Source organism: Rattus norvegicus, chromosome 2 (assembly GCF_021556685.1).
Source record: "Rattus norvegicus strain SHRSP/BbbUtx chromosome 2, alternate assembly SHRSP_T2T, whole genome shotgun sequence".
In the NCBI taxonomy this organism is placed as follows: domain Eukaryota; kingdom Metazoa; phylum Chordata; class Mammalia; order Rodentia; family Muridae; genus Rattus; species Rattus norvegicus.
The window spans coordinates 31,597,594-31,606,465 of NC_141535.1; the positions used below are offsets into that span (position 1 = coordinate 31,597,594).

The following is an 8,872-nucleotide window of genomic DNA, read 5'->3' on the forward strand; positions in this document are numbered from 1 at the left end:
GCACCTACCTGGGTCACTCCAGAATGCCCCAGGGAGACTTGGAAAACGGAGAGAATGTGAGTGCCTCCCGGCTTGCTGTGCTGGGGGTTAGAAATCCAGGACTCTGTGCATTGTGTCCATGTCTGTGAAGCTCCCTAGGATTCAGGTTAACGTGTTGGTTTTCAAGTGGGGTAAAACTCCAGAAAAGCTCATGGTCCTTGGACCCATGGTTCTCAGACAGCTTTTGCTGCTCCAAAAGACTGGAGGCTTTGGTGAGGATCCAAGTGAGCAGTGATAAGTTTCATAACCAAGTGTGTGAAAATAAGACTAGACTCCAAAGATGCCAGGAATATTTAGAAAACTGACTGAACTTGTGCCTTGTAAGAGCCTGAGGCAAGCATTCCCAGTGTGTCTTAAGAACATACAGACAGGGGTTGGGGATTTAGCTCAGTGGTAGAGCGCTTGCCTAGGAAGCGCAAGGCCCTGGGTTCAGTCCCCAGCTCCGAAAAAAAAAAAAAAAAAAAGAACCAAAGAACATACAGACAAAAGCCTGTATGCATGCATCCATGTACATATGTATGCATGCATGCATGTATGTGTGCATGTATGTATGTATGTATGTATGTATGCATGCATGCATGCATGCATGCATGCATATATTAGCAAACCAGTGCTGTGGATGGAGCTCCATCCCAGATTGCTTCCACGCGTGAGCAAGGAACCGGGATTGATCCTTAGTGTGGCTGGGAAAAAGCAGCAAGAACATTTGCTAAGTCCTGCAGACTACGTAATAAATTTATCATAATAAATCGGGCTTTATCCCAGGCTTAATCAATATACAAAAGCCGATGGAAGGATTTGGGTTAGCTTTTCACTGTTGTGGCAGTTTAAAAGGAGGAAAGCTTTATTTTGGCTCACAGATTCAAGAGTTTTTTCAACCACAGGTGTTTGGTTCCACGGTCCCGAGGCCCATGGTGCGGCTCATGGCAGTGAGCGTATGGTCACTTCACGACGGGCAGGGAGCCGACAGAAAAAGCAGTGTAGGTCACAGTCACGACATACCCTCCGAAGGCTTACCCTCTGATCTACATTCTCTGGCTTGTTCCCACCTCCTACAACTCCAACACCTCCAAGCAGGCTGCTCCCATTTTGAGCCCAGGATAAGTCACTTATTAAGTCAGAGCCGTCCTGGTCTCTGGAAATGTCATCAGGGATGCACCCAGGAATGTTCTTTGCCAATGTGAGTGTCAACCTAATCAGGCCAACAATGAAGACCATCCCAATGTCCAGCCAGACCGGCAGGCTAAGGGAGAAAAATCCCACATGATCATTTCAATTTGACAAAATCCAAAACCCATTCTGCAGAGGAAGGGAAACCCCCATAAATCATTAAGGAACATTTACCAAATGATGATTGCTGACACCGTCATGATGAAAATGGAAATCTTCCCCCAAGATCAGAATAAAGGTAATGATTACTCCTTGTACTAGAAGTCCTTTAAAAAGACACACAAGTCAGAGAAGAATGACAGTCATTGTATTGTGTGTTTAGGGGCCACCACTTAAAAACCAGGAACTAATAAGACTGCGAGGCTTAAGAGCCTCATTTTCCATGGTTACAAACTTCTGTTCTCACACTGTCTCACACTGGCATGCTATCATGGCTGCTTGCAAGCTCATCCCTTGGCTTGTCTGCCACTCCTCCTGTCTTCCCAGTCCTTGAGAGCAGGCTGAAGCACGGCTCTGAGCCTCTTAGTTTACATACTCAACGCCTTGCCCACCACGTGCAAACTCCCAAGTGTTCATTGACCGTGTATACCCATCAAGTGAGTGGGTTGGGTTTCTCCTCCCAAAAAAACCTTCTAGTGAAAATCTTATCAACAGCTGTTTCCCAACTGAAGCTCTTCCTGCTGAAGAAAAAGGGAAATTAATATTCTCTTGGGTCACTTCTCTCTTTCAAGATATGTTACTTTATTTCAGTATTTGCAAATGTCCAAACTCTGTTATTAGACAACATCTGCTCCTTTGTTCTTATCTAAGTTTCATAGTATAAGAAAACCAGTAGAAGTCAGTTCCAAGATTGACAAGACAGACATCCTAATATCACACCTGGATTCTAACATTGTCTCAGTCCTTGCATTAACAAATGCTTTTATGTAACCTGATGCTGACAGTAAATTACTGCTCAGTTCCACACCAGATCAACTGCCAAATGGCCTGACAAAGGACACTATTGCAAGTGACAAAATTAGTGACCATGGAGCAACTTGGGTGAGGCTTCTCAAAGAAAGCCAGAAAGGTGGAGATTGACCTTGGCGTATGAGAAGGAAATAGACAATGAGGATAGAATGTAAGGCGCTGTGTAATGGCTTTGTCCTTTGATGGCTTTCCTACATAGGCAAAGCTGTCTGCCGCTCTAATAAAGGACTTACCTATAACCTTCGAATAGGAAGGCCAGGCCATTAGATAAGGAAGAGACCTCTGTGGCTCTGGAGAGTGACTGTTCTCTTGAGATTAAACTCTTCATAACAGCATCATGACTTCTTCTGTTGATTCAAATCCAAAGCAAGGGACTGGAGTCATGGCTATACAACTAAGAGCACTGGCTGCTCTTCCAAAGGACCCAATTTGGCTTCCCAGCACCCATATAATGCTTTACAACCATCTATAATGCCCTCTTCTGGCCTCCACAGGCACCAGGGATTCACATGATACACACACATACATGCTGATAAAACACTCATACATATATGTGGTGATTTGAATATGCTTGGCCAGAGGGTGGCACTATTTGGAGGTGTGGCCTTGTTGGAAGGGGTGTGGCCTTGTTGAAGGAAGTGTGTCACTGTGGGCAAAGGCTTTAAGATCCTCACCCTAGCTGCCTGGAAGCCAGTCTTCTCCTAGCAGCCTCCAGATGAAGATGTAGAACTCTCAGTTCCTCCTGCACGATGCCTGCTTGGACGCTGCCATGCTTGATGATAATGGACTGAAATCTCAGAATCTGTAAGACAGCCCCAATTAGATATTGTCCTTATAAAGGTTGCCTTGGTTGTGGTGTCTGTTCATAGCAGTAAAATAAAACACTAAGACAGCATAAAATAAAAAGTGATCTTTTTCTAAAACGTAGAGTAATCCTTTCTTCTCTGTGTAGCTGTCCTAGAACTCACTACGTAGACCAGGCTGGTCTTGAACTCAAGAGATCCACCTGTCTCCGCCTCCCAAATGCTGGGATTAAGGGCAGGTGCCACACTCACTACCTGGCTCTGCCTTGTAATTTAATCTCACTTCTATCTCCTTTACTTAGAGTCACTTTTTCAACACATCTATTGCAATGTTGACTGAGCACAGGGGAAAATCAGTTTATCACCACACTATTGGGTAATTTTTCAATGCAGTGGCCTGAACCATGTTATTGTAAGGCACGGGCATAGCACAGTGCCCAGTACTCCATCTCCGGGGGTGCTTCACGTGCTGAGCGGCGTGTTCTTGGGAAGAAGTGAGAGGGTCAAGTGCTGTCCAGTAGCTATATCACCCACCTATCAGTAAGCTGACCACAGTAACTGGAAGAATTTAATAAAAATTTGGTTATTTTTGCTGTCTCGGCAACCACTGACTAACTCAACCACATCCTGAACAGAGAACGGAATTAACCGTATTGACCCTTCAGAATATGAGAATGATAAAAAAAAATGAGCATTTTCCTGATTGAGGTATAAAATTTCACCGTAGTCCATCATTCTTGAATGACATAGATGGCTTTTCAATTTATATTGGTATCCAGTTGGTACACTATCCACTCCATGTCCTGGAGAAGGAGCTAATTCTTTTGCTTGTGGATTTAGATCAATTTAATTCTATGTCTTGGGGAAGATTGGGTTAAATTTAAAAAACAGCATTTAATCTAATAAAAGTTAAAGAGTTGGTTTGAGGGTTTTCTTTGGGCAGGACGCTAGAACAGACATAGGTCCTTCTTGCTTACGTAGTCTACACTCAGTACTCCATTGAGCTCTGCCACAGGCCAGTGAACAATGTTTCCCACTGCTTACCCCCTTCAGCGGGGATCCACTGCCTCAGAATGTCAAAGGGACCTCACATCAAGGAGCCATGAGGTTCCTCAGAGCCCCATTTAAATTTTCTGTTAGCATCAATTAGGAGGGGTGTTCAATGGGTCTGCACACCACTGATTTATTTAGAGTGTGTCATGTGCCTTGGCAAGGAACCGTGCTAAACATAGAGATGCACACTGCATGCCCACTGGGCTCACATTAAAGAGGAAATACGCAATAGGGGTTTACCTCAGTGGGGTGAGGCTTGATGCTTTCCAGATGGTTGACTCCACTAGTGAGCTCAATAGAAATATCTTCAGAAAAAAAAAAGATGCTCAAATATTAAACAAGCAATGCATAGACACCAAGCCATGATCTGCAACATTTCTTTCTTTACATCTGGGCTGGGAGTGTCTCTTGTCCCTAGCTGCAGATGGGGTGGTCTTCTCTGTCAGTGGGAGGCCCCATTAGATTTCCCATTAGGAAAATTATTCTGGCAGGGTAAGTTCTAGAACATTGTCCATAAATAGATTCAGGGGCTTCTCTTGGGGATGAAGAAGTGGGGAAGAGAAGAGAGCAGCAAAGCAGAAGTGCTTTCCTTGAGTGTGGGAGTGCAGCTGAACGTGAGAGTGGGCATTTCATTCTGCAACCTGGGAAAAGCCCATAAGCACACAGCTAGAACGCATGAGAAGCTAATCAAAGGACAGTCCTGAAATTCTCGGAATTGAGCCATCCAGACTCCAGAGAGCCAATAACAAGACAGGACATTGTGCAAAGGGAGCACGGGGTTGACCCCTTGGAAGGCAGGGACAGGCGATACAACACTTTCCTTCAGGCACACAAAAGTCCTACACCTGTGATTTCAGCACAGGAGTTCCAGTTGTACCCCGGGCTGCACACTGGTGCCCTGTCTCAAAAATGTAAACACAAAGAAGGCCTACATTTGAGGAGGTCGGGGCAGTGACAGAAATCTGAACTATCTACTTTGCTTCCCATCTGCATGTATGCACATGTATGTGAGCACTACTGCATGTATGCACATGTATGTGAGCACTACTGCAGGTATGCACATGTATGTGAGCACTACTGCACGTATGCACATGTATGTGAGCACTACTGCATGTATGCACATGTATGTGAGCACCACTGCATGTATGCACATGTATGTGAACACCACTGCGTGTATGCACATGTATGTGAGCACCACTGCATGTATGTGAGCACCACTGCATGTATGCACATGTATGTGAGCACCATTGCATGTATGCACATGTATGTGAGCACCACTGCATGTGTGCACATGTATGTGAACACCACTGCATGTATGCACATGTATGTGAACACCACTGCATGTATGCACATGTATGTGAGCACCACTGCATGTATGCACATGTATGTGAGCACCACTGCATGTATGCACACGTATGTGAGCACTTATGCACCCACATGGAGGAGAGTTGGCAGATGGCAGTCTGGAGGCTCCCGGGGGAGGCAGGAAGGACTCTCCAGTGCCCCCTCCTAGTACCTGCAGCATCCGCTTCTGTTCTTCAGGAGTCTCTAGGCTGCTCAGTCAGGTTTGGGCTCAAGTTCATAGAATGCTCAAGGCCATCAAATACTGTCATGACACTGGGGTTTTGTAGAAGGCAAGGTCAGGACTGGTGAGGTGCTGTCAGCCACTTTAGCTCAGGGTGTATACACAATCACGTTTTCTTCAGCCGCAAAGAACAAAACTCCGTCACTTTTCAAGACAATGAATAAAATGGAGGGTTAGCGTATTAGGTGAAGAAGCAAGATCCAGAAAGACAAATGTATGTCTCCTCTCATATGTGGAATCTAGGGTGTGTGTGTGTGTGTGTGTGTGTGTGTGTGTGTGTGTGTGTGGTGCATGTGCACATGCATGACATGAAGAGGAAAAGGAAAGGAAGGAGGAGGAAGGGAAAAAGGAGCTGACAATAATCAGATTATATGACACACTTGGACGAAAGTGTCATTACAAGCCCACATTTTGAATATTCATAGATGATATTCATCTTAAAAACAAAAAGTGTGTAGATACACTGTATTTAATAAAATAATTGTGCATTAATTCTTTTTAAAATTAAGACTTACTTCAGGTGTTTTGTTTTGTTTCATTTTGAGGCAGGATTTCCCTGTGTATCCCTGGCTGTCCTGACTCAATTTGTAGACCAAGAGGCTGGCCTTGAACTCACAGAGCTATGCTATCTCTGCCTCCTGAGTGTGCTTGTATTAAAGGTGTGCCCAGCTAAGACCTACCCTGAAGCTGCGTTTCTAGAGTAGTTCCCAAGCCTTCCTTAAGACAAAAACTGGGAGAGCAGACGTCAGTCTATGGGTCGAGGCATTTGTGGTATTAGAGAGTCTGGAGCAAAGTGAAAATAGATGATGTTGGGGAAGTCAAGACTTTTATTCAGAAGTGTGCCCAGTGCCACATGGTGGACTAGGAAGGCAGCCATGAGACTGGACCAAATCTCTATGGTCTGTTTGGGTGGAAGACAGGCCAAGACGCTGGATTCTCTTACACAGGTGCCAACAAGAGCAATGGCATCACCAGGGAGAGGATATCTGATGGGGTATTTGGAGAATCCCTAAAGTACATTCCTGAAACAAATGATGCCCTCTGGAACTGAAATGGAGAAAGAGGGCAGGCCTGATAAACATCTACTAACGAGTAATACCGCTTTGATTCTTACGAAACAGATGTCTCACGACCTTTAATGTGTACCATAATTTAATTCATACACCAGAATTCAGATCATGAATAGCTCTATTTGAGGAGTCTTCTTGATCCGAGAGAAGAAAAGTCAAAAGAACATTAGCACAACTCTGGATATTGTTCAGACATTCATAAGACCAGTGAAATCTCAGTTGAGAACAGTAATCTAAGCTCACTAAGGCAAAACAATGTTCATTATCATTCAGACAAGTCCCATTCTAGATTTCTAATCCTATCTTAGGTTAGAACTTCAAACACCATGAAGTTTTGAAAGGAAAACAGATGAATTAGCACTTCATTTGCCTTCCATATTGCATGACGTCTAAGTGAATGTCATGCTTGGGCTTTAAGAGTGAACTACATTGCATTTTATACGCATTTACTCATACAGACCGTACAGCCTAATAGCATCCGCCCAACCTCTACCGGTTAACTCCAGTGCCAAGTTTTTATAGTTCTGTCTCTTATAAAAATTGATTTGAAAAAGAATGCAGTCTTGCATCAAATTAAATCACAATGACACTATAGAGCTCCATCAATCTCCAAGGCTTAGGGGTTCATAATTTCCCCTTCAAGATACTCATGTTTTTAAAAAGAAAAAGAAAATATTATTAAGAGAGGTGCTTGGGTTGGAAGGACTGGACAGTAAAATTGCAGCCCAGTTTGCCTGGCCCGGAGAGAGTCCTCTGGAGGCTACAGTCCCAGTTCTTACGCATTTCCATGAGCATGGTCCATGTTGAGACATTTTGCCCAGGAAATGGCGACACACTCCTGTCACTAACCAAGTCCTGCAGCTCCCCGGCAGCCATCATCCCTTCCTCTTTAAAGGGGTCAGAGGAATGAGTTACTAACTAGCGTTCCAGGGAAGAGGAAGTAAATGAAGTAGACGACAGCATGGCTGGAGGTATACGGGGTTAGATCTCGGTTAGACGGTTTGCTGCTCTTGCTCTTGGATAAGCCCCGTGGTCTCTTTTCCTATATGTAAAATGGGGGTCCGTGACGATTAGGCGGACTGACAGATGGGAATACCTAGAATGAGGAAGTGCTCAACAGATGGTAGCTATCAGTAACTGCTGTGGGACAGGGAGAGAATAGGTCAGTCAAGGTTTCTGCCCAGTAAAATCTTTGGGAACGGTCTCAGTTGGGTTTCTAGGGCTACGTGTCGACGCAACCGAGCCTTGTAACCCTAATACATCTCCAAGTTCAGCACCTTCACTTTTGCCCTATGAACCCCTTGACCTTATTGCCTTTCTTCTGCTTGTCTAGCCAATCATCTCTTAGGAGTGAGCCCAAGCCATACACGTGGCGGCCTGGAAAACCTGCTCTCCCCCTAACCCCTGGTTCATTAAGTCTGCAGCCCTCTGCGGTTTAACCCCTCCCACCATGCCGGTTCCAAGTCACCTGATTATTTTCTGGAAGGGTGGCCTGTAGATAATGGCTTTCTTCCAAGTGTGTGAAAGATGAGCAATGTTTACAGTGCGGAAACCAGCTCCCTCGGTAAGGTGTTCAAGGTTTACCTCTGCAGTCATGAGTCACATCGGCACCCGTAGCCATGATAGGCTTTTATGACAAAGCCAGTTCACTAACGGAATCTTCTTTCCCAAAACATATTCATTTCTCAAGGCAACCTGTAAGATAAACATGAAATCTCAGTTAATGTTTTTTTGTTTTTTGTTTTAAATAAAATGCCGACCACTACTCCTCAATGTAATCAAGACTGGGGCTAGAGGATGGGTCAATTGTTGGGTGCACTGGCTTCCCTTCCAGAGGAGCAGACTTGCGTTCCCAGTGCCTACGTGGTGGCTCACAACCGTCTGTAATCGGCTTCCGGGGGGGGGGGGGGGTCTGACGCCCTCTTCTGGCCTCCACAGGCACTGCACCACACATAATGGAGACCTACACGCAAGCAAAACAATGATTGTCAAGACCATCCCAAACCAGTAAAGCCTGAGAAACCACAGCCGTATGGGGGAAAATAGTAACTCCGTGCAATGGGGGTGCCCTGGACGCACGTCTGGAGTAGAAAAGTAAACTAAGGAAAGGCAAGCCTGGGTTTCCACTGAAAACAGCTGCATGGGCCAGGCGTGGTGACCCACACCTTTGATCCCAGCGCTCA

At 45.1% G+C, this 8,872-nt stretch overlaps 1 long non-coding RNA gene across 1 annotated transcript; it reads right to left on the reverse strand.

Moving 5' to 3' along the window:
• Nucleotides 1-1,494: 1,494 nt before the first annotated feature.
• LOC120100554 (uncharacterized) lies at nucleotides 1,495-8,574 on the reverse strand. Its single transcript, XR_015677670.1, has 7 exons — nucleotides 8,509-8,574; nucleotides 8,158-8,384; nucleotides 5,551-5,763; nucleotides 4,275-4,339; nucleotides 2,853-2,980; nucleotides 2,412-2,525; nucleotides 1,495-1,889 (listed from the first exon to the last, which is right to left on the reverse strand). It is a non-coding gene; the product is annotated as an uncharacterized LOC120100554 (long non-coding RNA).
• Between the last annotated feature and the right edge of the window lie 298 nt (nucleotides 8,575-8,872).